The following is a 10,790-nucleotide window of genomic DNA, read 5'->3' as shown; positions in this document are numbered from 1 at the left end:
CACTCCCCCACCCCCCAGAACCCCTTTCCATTACACTTAAAGACTCTCCCGTCTGTATATACAAACACCAACACCCCTACCTTTAACCAGCCTCAGGCTTCAAACCCACATCCAAGCCTCTCTTTTGGGGGAGGGGACTGGAGGACGGGATGTGCAAGACAGGGTTTCTCTGTGTAATAGCTCTGGGGCTGTCCTGGGACTCACTCTGTAGATCAGGCTGGTCTCAAACTCACAGAGACCCGCCTGCCTCTGCCTCCTGAGTGCTGAGACTAAAGGTGTGCGCCACCACCGCCCAGCCACTCAATCCTTTTTATTCAAGAAGTTTCTATGCAGCCGGGCGGTGGTGGCGCACACCTTTAGTCCCAGCACTCGGGAGGCAGAGGCAGGCAGGTCTCTGTGAGTTCCAGGCCAGCCTGGTCTACAGAGTGAGTTCCAGGACAGGCTCCAAAGCTATGAAGAAACCCTGTCTCAAAGGAAAAAAGGAAGTTTCTGTGCTTCTCCAACTCTTCACCATACAATACTCCCATACTGGCAGTCAAAAAACCCTAACAGAACCTTCCACCTAGTCCAAGACCTTTCTCCATTAACACTGCCATTTGTCCCTCTCCACCCTCGGGTCCTCAACCATTATCTAATATCCCTGGAAACACTACTCACTTCTCAGGCCTAGACCTTAAAGATTTTTTTTTTCTCAATACCCCTAGGTGTTCATTCTCAAGATCTTTTTGTCTTACTTGGACAGACCCGATACTCACCCATCCTGACAACCGACCTGGGCTGTCCTTCCCCACGACTTTGGCCAGGCACCTGGCCTGTGTCCTCCTTCCCCCCTCCCACCTTCTTCAGTGTGTAGATGGCCTCCTCCTTTACAATCCTTCCCTTTCTGACAGCCAATCTGATGTCACCTCACTGCTCAATTCTCTCAGCTCCAGGAGTTACTGGGTCTCACCTTTCAAAGCTAAACTCTCCTCTCCCCAAGTCACCTATTTTGGGTTCTGTCTCACCGCAACCCATAAACGCCTCATTTTAGCCCACTTTGTCCGTCTTCACTCCTTATCTCTGCCCTCAAGATCCAAACTGATTTCCTTTTTAGAGACGGCCAATTTCCTCTGATCATGGATACGCACTTCTACATCTCCCATTAGCCTCTTCCTCCCATTGAAAAATTCTTTAAACTTAAAAACTCCCTCCTCACTGGCTGTTCTTGCAGAGGACCTGGGTTCAATTCCCAGCAACTACATGACAGCTCGAAACCGTCTGTAACTCTCAAGATTTGACACCCTCACACAGACATACGTGCGAATAAAATAAAAATAAATAAATTATATATCTAAAAAAAGCCTCTCTTCTTTTAGCCCTGGCTCTCTGCTTCCCAGACCTACACAGGCCTTTCCATCTTTATTCTTCAAAAGAACTAGGTTGTGCCCTTAGAGTCTTGGAACACTTTCTAGGGGCAGCCTTTGCCCGTGTGGATTGCCATTCCAAAACTCTAGACAACACCTTCTGTGGCCTTGCCAGTCTCTCTCTTCCTTTCTAAATCTAACAACTTAACTCTGGGATCCACCCCACACACCCTAGTACCACCACTCTTCACTCCTAACTTACAGAGGACTCCAGTGCCTTCCACCGCCTTGGATTCTGCCCCTGCAAACTTCTATCATACACACATGGCTCACATCCCTTACTGTCCTCTCCTCAACCCATCCAAGCTTATCCATCTGCCTCAACGTTCCCCAGATCCTCTCCACTCCCTCCCAGAGCCTGGAAGAGCCCTCCCCTATTGGCACATACCAGAGGGCCCTTTAACTACTTCTGCCTCTGCCTACACTTTTTATACAGATGGCCACTCCTTTCTGTCGGACGGCCACTGTGTTGCAGTGTGGTAGAATATTATTTTAAGGTGTGTGGCTTTTGTTTATGCTGCATTTGCTTAACTCTGTGAAGCTGTGATTTTTTGCCTGTCTAAAACACCTAGTGGTTTTAATAAAGAGCTGAACGGCCATTATGGAGGCAGGAGTAGGTATGGGCGGGGCTGGCGGGCAGAGAGGACAGAGAACTGAGGAAGAGGAGGAGCAAGGAGAGAACAAACAGAGGAGGACGTCAGGGTCCATTCACTGAGCCACCAAACCAGCCACCCGTGGAGTAAGAAGGAAAGTAAGGTATATGGAAGAAAGAGAAAAGCCCCGAGGGGAAAGGTAGATGGGATAATTTAAGAAGAGCTGGCTAGAAAGTGCCCAAGCTAACGCTGGGCACTCATAACTAAGAATGAGTCTCTGTGTGTGATTTCCCTGGGAGCTGGGTGGTGGGCCCCTCAAAAAAAGCAAAAAGAGGGGGCTGGAGAGATGGCTCAGAGGTTAAGAGCACTGACTGTTCTTCCAGAGGTCCTGAGTTCAATTCCCAGCAACCACATGGTGGCTCACAACCATCCGTTATGAGATCTGGTGCCCTCTTCTGATATGCAGATATACATGGAAGCCGAATGTTGTATACATAATAAATAAATAAATAAAATCTTAAAAAAAAAAAAGCAAAAGAGCCAAAACATCATACAATATTGCAGGGTATGCAGTGGTCTCAGAGGGTGCCATCCTCTTTACCCCCACACATTACAGGCAGAATTAGCAGCCCTTGTCAGAGCCTTCCAAATTGCCAAAAATACATTGTTAGTGGTATAGACTGACTCTAAACATCCATGGTAGTGCACACACCTTTAATCCCAGCACTCCGGAGGCAGAGGCAGGCGGATCTCTGTGAGTTCCAGGACAGCCAGGAATACACACAAAGAAACCCTGTCTTGAAAAACCAAACCAAACAAACAACCACAACAAAGACAACAAAATTACTGACTCTTCATATATCCATAGCCTCCTGGAGTCTCTTGCCCTCTCAAACTGGCCTGGTTCACCACAAGGCACATCAGACTAACCCTCCATTCTCACTAAAGGCAATGATAGTGTTGACATGGTTGTCCATCCAGCTGCTCTCCATCCCTCACCACTCACACATTCCCTCCAGGCTGCGTATTATATAACATCTCTAACCCTTCCACACAGGATGTCATTTGCTGCTGATATCAAATATTTCACTCAAATACTAAATCCCTTCTGTGCTTTCTCCAAACCCACCTGACTCTCATCCAGGCAGATAAAATAAAAACAAAGTGTGTGTGTGTGTGTGTGTGTGTAAAGTTTTATGTGCATTGGTGTCTTGCCTGCATGTATGTCTGCGTGGGGTGTGTCAGCTCTTGCAGTTATAGACAGTTGTGAGCTGCCGTGTGGGTGCTGGGAACTGAACCCAGTGTCTTAACTGCTGAGCCATCTCTCCAGCCCCCAGATAAAACCTTTTTACAGCCCAGGTGGTGGTGCACGCCTTTAGTCCCAGCACTTGGGAGGCAGAGGTAGGCGGATCTCAGTGAGTTCAAAGCCAGCCTGGTCTACAGAGAGAGTTCCAGGACAGCCAGGACTACTCAGACCCTCACAACTCACTGAAGCGTTTATACCTCAGACCTTAGAGCTTTCATTTACAGACTACATTCTCCAACTTCTTCGCTCGTATCATTTTCTTAGACTGTCATAACTTCAGACCTTTATAACTTGGTGAGCAGGAAAGGCTATATAATGGAGGTGGGGTTAGTTCACTGACATACATTGTAGGTGTGGGTTTTTTTTTTTTTTTTTTTTTTTTTTTTCAGAGCAGGGTTTCTCTGTGGCTTTGGAGGCTGTCCTGGAACTAGCTCTGTAGACCAGGCTGGCCTCGAACTCACAGAGATCCACCTGCCTCTGCCTCCCGAGTGCTGGGATTAAAGGCGTGCGCCACCACCGTCCGACCACATCTAAAACTTTTATCTCTTTTCTAAACTTAAAAAATTCATATAAACTTCAGGAAATCAACTTGAATCCATTTGTCACAGTCAAATGGGCTTCAGGTAAGGTTCTCCCACCAACCAACGGCCTACATTTCCCCATCTGTCTATTCCTGAAGAAGGGATCTCTCCCCCTTTCCCTGGTCTCTCTTCCCACAACTACCAAGACCATGGGCCTAAAAATTTCACCCAAGATAAAGATTTTTCCCCTAAACTCCTTAACTCTACCTTCTGTCCCTGGTCTACCTGTCCCAGTAGATTTCAAATCAGCCCCTGACTGCTCCAGCAGCTAAGCAACTCCAGGTGTTCCCTCAGAATCTGCATCCTAGACAGCTCCAAAGTGGCTAGCCCCAGATGTTCCAGCCCCAGAGGGTCCTGCAGAGCCTGGACAGCGACTGGCACAGCCCTCTCTTCCGGGCCTTGACTAACATTCCAGTTTCCTTGGGTCCCTAACAAAGATGCCTCAGTTTCAGCAGGAAGGTACTCATTCTAACACAGACCTCTCATTTTTCCTCCTTAAAAACCCACTCCTGCAAAAAACAAAACACCTGCTGCTTGCTGTCTGCCTTTGTCCAATCAAGAGGCAGCCCCCCCCCCCCCATCCAGGGTAATAAATCTCCTTGTGCTAAGAACTTGGTGTCTTGGGTGTGTTCTGCACTGACTCATTGGCCCTGCCTTTTTATTTTTGGCTTTAGGTTTGGTTTATTACTATTGTTGTTATTATTATCTCTGCATTTCCCTATGAGTAGGTCAGCAAGGTGGAATCATTGAGGGATTGCTTCAAGACAGAGAGATGTGTGGGTTGCAATGGTTGGCACCGCTGATCTGTCCTGGCTGGAATCAGACCCATAAAGTTTGGGCTACATTTTTTGTTGTTGTTTTGTTTTGTTGTTGTTGTTCGAGGCAGGGTTTCTTTGTGGCTTTGGAGGCTGTGCTGGAACTAGCTCTTGTAGACCAGGCTGATCTTGAACTCACAGAGATCCTCTGCCTCCCAAGTGCTGGAATTTTCTAAGGACTTTCTTTTGTAAGAGCTGCCTTGGTCTTGCTGGTCCCTTCACAGCAGGACAGTAACTGAGACACACAAAGCTACAGACCTGATCTCTCCCAAGTAACCAACCCAACTTCCTCTGCTAGGCAGAAAAACACAGGACTCACCTTCTATACTGCTTCAAAAAGCAATCTAAGTTTTACTTTCCTTTCTCTAGACTGCCCCATCCCATTTCAGAACTTCCTGAGGCACAATTCTGTCTCTCTTACTCAGGCGCTCCACATTCCCAGACGTGAGCAAGCAGGAAAAGAGGTTGGAAGAGAATGGTGACTGCAAAGAGTGGAACTTCCTTAGTTGGAGCGCTCTCTGGTCACCAAAACCAGAGCAGAGGAAAAGGAGCCTGCTGAATAGACAGGCTGAGCTCTGGAGGCGCAGTTCTGGCTTCCCTTCCTCATCCATCCCCATCGTGAGATCTCTCAAGACTCCACATAGAACATCTTCAGGAAGGTTTTGTCACAGCTACGACACCGGAGCCACAGGTTTAACTGCCATGCCTTATCAGTACAAACAGGGTGGGGCTCCGTCTGTTGTCAATCTTGCGCCTCGGGCGCCACCTGGTGGTTATATACTGTAAAAAGCAGCATCTCGATGGACAAGGCTTGAGTAGGGGACCTACACTTCCTGGACTTCTGGGTGCACGTATGAACCATCATTGCTTCCGACGGGAAGCACAGGGTCGGATGTGGTATTCGATCTCAACACACTCTAGAAGACGGGAGGGGAGACAGGATTTTGGAAGCTTTCGTCTTTACTCATCTTCAAAAGCTACCGTCAGTCGGATAGCTTTATTATAGACCGGAGTCAGACTCCCTAATTGAATGCTGGCCCGATTCCTTAGTAATGGAAACCTAGCAGAATATACACGTGTTTTGTTTTCAATTCCTTATTTTTATTTTATAGCCGGGTGGAGGCAGAGGCAGGTGGCTTGGTCTACAGAGTGAGTTCCAGGACAGCCAGGGCTACACAGAAAAACCCTGTCTGAAAAAAAAAAAAAAAAAAAAAATATATATATTATATATATATATATATATATATATATATATATGTGTGTGTGTGTGTGTGTGTGTGTGTGTGTGTGTGTGTCTGTGTGGCACATGAGTGCCTGGTACCTGAGGAGTTTAGGAGAAGGTGTTATTCCCCTGGGACTGTAGTTACAGGAGGTTGTGAGTAGTGGTGTGTGTGAGTGTGTGTGCTGGGAATAGAACCCAGATCCTGTGGAAGGGCAGCCAGTGCTTACTTTTCTTTCTTTCTCTTTCTTTCTCTTTCTTTCTTTCTTTCTTTCTTTCTTTCTTTCTTTCTTTCTTTCTTTCAAGACTGGGTTTCTTTGTGTAACAGCCCTGGCTGTTCTGGAACTCACTTTGTAGACCAGACTGGCCTTGAACTCACAGAGATCCACCTGCCTCTGCCTCCTGAGAACTGGGATCAAAGGTGTGTGTCACCACCTCCAGGCACAGCCAGTAATTCTAACTCATCTCTCTCTAGACCCAATTTTCTTTATTTGATCTAGGGTTTCTTGTAGCCCAGGTTGACCTGGAACCTGCTATGTAGCTGAGACTGTCCTTGAATTCCTGATCCTCCTCTTCAGCTTTGACTGTTCTCTTAAGGCAGTCTAACCCTGAAGCTGGTGCTGGTGGGTTCTTGGGTTGGCTATAAACCAGCAAGACCCAGCGATTGATTCTCTGTCCCTCTGGGAAAGATGCATAGGCTTGTTCAGGGGCCCAGCTTCTTAGGTGGGTGCCAGGATTGGGGTTGCCTTCTTCTGGCCTCCATCCTCGTGAATCAGCACACACGCGTGTGAATATGCACATAAACCCATACAAACAGGTGTGTGTGTGTGTGTGTGTGTGTGTGTGTGTGTGTGTGTGTGTCTAGAATTACAGGCAGTAGTGAACTGCTGATTTGGGTGCTGGGAACCAAACTCAGGTCCTCTGCAAGAGCAGTGTGGCTAAAACACCTCTGGGGGAGACACAATATTTATCCCCTCATTCTAAAGTTCCAGCGACAACCCAAAATTCCACCGAAGTTCACGGGAAGGAGTGGGACCCGTGAGTCATTAGGCTCACCTACAGAACGTCGAGTGAGAAGCTATGAGCAAGAGCATAGGTGGTGACCTTAAAGCAGCCACACCGGGCAGTCAGCACTCAGGAGGGATGACAGTGTCCTCAGGGCCGTCTCATGGCTGAGAGGGCCCCTTCCCCTCAGCCTCTCCCACCTTTATCCTCTAGCCCCGCCCCCATGAACCAATACCCCAAGGCAATTAGGGCAGAATTGCATACAGTTGGTAGGCAGGGTTGGCTGGATACTCAGGTGAGGGTCCCTTGACCCTCCTGCCTCCTTCTAGGAGAGATGGGAATAGTCCCTACCTGTTACAGAGTCCTGGCTGCCATATGTGCCACCTACTCCAAACTCTAACCCAGGGACTGCTTCCCCCAGCTTCTCTGATTCCTATAGAAACAGCCATTTTGGCTGCTGGGGTCTCTGCCTCTTGCCCTCTTGGCCACTCGGTTTGAGGTTCCTCCTGTCTTAGCCCCCATCTCCTCTTTCTATCTCCATCAAAGCAGCTATGAGTACCCTACAAAAACCCCTCAGCAAGATCTTCATCCTGCTGAAGTTGCCCCGTAGACGGTATAGGGTCATTATTACATCCCTCCAAGTGAGATCCCAGCAATTCACTTCCTCCTGTGTGGTCCTTTCCAAGGAACCCTGCCCATGTCACATGGTCTCAGAGGAGGCGATACAGCACATAAAGCAGGAGTGGAAGACCCACGTTGAGGGGACACTTTGGTAGGGCTGTTTGGGTATCGCTTCACTCATGTTCCTCAAAGTAAACCTAATGAGCTGGGCAGTGGTGGTGCATGCCTTTAATCCCAGCAGAGGCAGTGGATCTGTGTGAGTTCGAGGCCAGCCTGCTATACAGAGTGAATTCCAGGACAGCCAGGGCTACACAGAGAAAAGCCTACTTAATTAATTAAACCTAATGAACTCATTGGCTTATCAAGCTAGATTCAAATTGCTCATTATGGGTCTATTGTTCCTACCCTGGGGTGAATAAGGGGATTGTTCACCTTTTCCCAGGGAAAGTTTCACATGGTGTGGTTTTTATGTTTTTAAAACAGGGTCTCATGACTGGCTTTGAACTTGCTAAATAGCCAAGGCTGACCTTGAATGCTTTGTTGTTGATCATTTATTTTATGGGTATTTGTGTGTGCTTGAGTACATGTCTCTGTACCACTTGTTTGTGGAGCCCCACGAAAGCCAGAAGAGGGTGTTGCATCCCCTGGAACTGGAGTTAGACTGCTGGGAGCAGCTGTGTGGGTGCTGGGAATCAAACCTAGTCCCCTGGAAGAGCAGCCAATTCACTTAACCACTGAACCATCTCTCCAGTTTTGTGTTTTGGGGGAGGTGGGGTACTAGAACTGGGAATGTGAACCTGGTTGATCAAGTGTGAGCACACACATGCACATACTACCGGCATGACTTAAGCGCACCCCCCCACACACACACACAGAGACAAACACACCCATTATCTCCTGATGTCTAGGAGCTGGCCTGACAGAGCCAGCCAGGTTTTATCATTGAGCTGATGGGTTCACAGGTTTAGTGTTGAACCAAATACAAAATATCAGCCCAATACTGTCAACACTGACTGTGATGGCCAGATGGTGGTGGTGCACCCCTTTAATCCCAGCACTCGGGAGGCAGAGGCAGGCGAATCTCTGTGAGTTCAAGGCCAGCCTGGTCTCCAGAGGAGTGCCAGGATAGGCTCCAAAGCTACACAGAGAAACTCTGTCTCGAAAAACCAAAAAAAAAAAAAAAAAAGAAATACAACCAATTCACAATTTTAAGCATAAGATTAGTGTGTAAGCCACAAAGAAGCAAACATTTGCTTCTAAGCTGGAGTGATCGCTGCTCTGTCACCATCACAGCTTTAGCACCCGTGGCCAACCCTTTTAGATAAAGACACCCAATTGTAGAATGACCCCTGCCTCCTTTGACAATACCCAATCCAGAAGAACACTCACTTCCCTAAACCCCCAAACCACTTACCCAAATCCCAAATGAAGTTTCTCCCCTTTTAAAATAAAATATGTGTGTGTAGACATTTGTATCTGTGTGGGGTATGTGGATGTGGAGTGCAGGTGCCCTCAGAGTCCAGATGTCAGACACCCCCCTAGAGATGGGGTTACAGATGGTTGAGAGCTGCCCAGTGTGGGCTGGGAACCAAACTTAGGTTCTCTGCAGGAGCACCTTCTGCCTCTTCCTTCCAAGTGCTGGGACGGCAGGTTTGTGCCTCCATGCCCTAGCCCCTCTAATTTCTACCGCCTTTCTGTTGTGGCATACTCCTATGCTCAGCGTTTCACTTTCCCTTTCATTGCAATGAGCGTTAAACCCAACGTGGCCAACATGTGTATAGCTGATGATCTGTAACTTGAGTGCATTCACACACCTGGTATCTACAGTTGCCAAATCACTACTACTTAGACATTTGGCATGAAGGAAATGGAGGTAGGATTTGAGAATTCATGATGGTATGTGTAATCTTATTCCTAACCATTCATAAGCTATCTCTTCTAATAATCCAAAATGGTGTAAAAAAAAAAAACCCTAAGTTTAACAAAGATGTTTCTAAAATCCATAAGTAGTATTTGCCCATTTTAAGAAATTGTAGGTGCCAAATATGGGGGCACACACCTTTTGTGCTAATCTCAGCACTTGGGAGGTAGAGGCAGTTGGATCTCTGAGTTCAAGGCCAGCTTGTTCTACAGAGGGAAGCCCAGAACATCCAGGACCATATGGAGAAACCCTGCCTCAAGAAAAAAGAGAGAAAGAGGGGTGGGTGGATGGGTGGGAAGATGGCTCAGTCACTGGCTCCTCCTCCAGAGAACCCGAGTGCAATTCCCAGCAACTACATGATGCCTCACAAACATTTATAATGTGATCTGGTCCCTGGCCTGCAGGGAGAACACTGTACACTAATAAATCTTAAAAAAAAAAAAAAAAAAAAAAAAAAAAAAACACTCGGGAGACAGGCAGATCTCTGTGAGTTTGAGGCCAGTCTGGTCCACAGAGTGAGTGCCAGGACAGGCTCCAAAGCTTTTCGAAACCCTGTCTCGAAAAAACAAGTGTGCATAGTGTGGGAGCATGTACAGGCTGTACAGTTTAGAGTACATGTTTGGAGCTCACAGCCAATTTATATGAGTTGGTTCTTCTCTATGTGGAACTCAGGTTGCCAGTGTGGTTGGCAGCAGGTACCTTTACCCACTCAACTCTCTATCTCACCATTCCAACTGACCCACACTTTTGTCTTTAGTGCTCTCCTTTCCTCACTTCAGCCTCCTAAGTAGCTGGGACTGTAGGCATGTGCTACACCATTCCCCCACTTTAAAAAATTATTTTTCAAGGACTGACCATGATCTAGCAACCCCCGTCTCCAAACCCAGGTGTGACCACCCTGAATGATCAACCAGACAATAGAGCCGATAGGTAACTGGAAATGCAATGGAGGAAGCAAGCACAATCATGTTTGTCCCCTTACCATTAGCCATAGATGGAGGAGACAGTTTAGCTATTGGGGTCATTGTCTTAACAACCCATGGGTGGTTTAAAACCTCCTGGTCTTGTGTAGCGAGAGAAGAAAGGATCAACACCTTTTCCTGTATTATTTTTTTGAGCTGAGTCTTCAGGCTGACCCTGAACTCATGATCCTCTGGCCTCCTCCTTCCCAGTTCTAGGATTAGAGGTCTACTAATACCACATATGCCTTTTCCTAGCATGTCTGAAGCCTGGAAAGCTTAAAGCTCTGGCCACGAAGCAGTGTTGGAGCAGAAGGCCACAAACTGCCATCAACAACTCCAAGAGGCAACACCACCTGTCCTACTG

This window comes from Cricetulus griseus (genome assembly GCF_003668045.3).
Source record: "Cricetulus griseus strain 17A/GY chromosome 1 unlocalized genomic scaffold, alternate assembly CriGri-PICRH-1.0 chr1_0, whole genome shotgun sequence".
Taxonomy (NCBI): domain Eukaryota; kingdom Metazoa; phylum Chordata; class Mammalia; order Rodentia; family Cricetidae; genus Cricetulus; species Cricetulus griseus.
The sequence above is the reverse complement of the archived record's forward strand: the minus strand, read 5'-3'. Positions refer to the sequence as shown.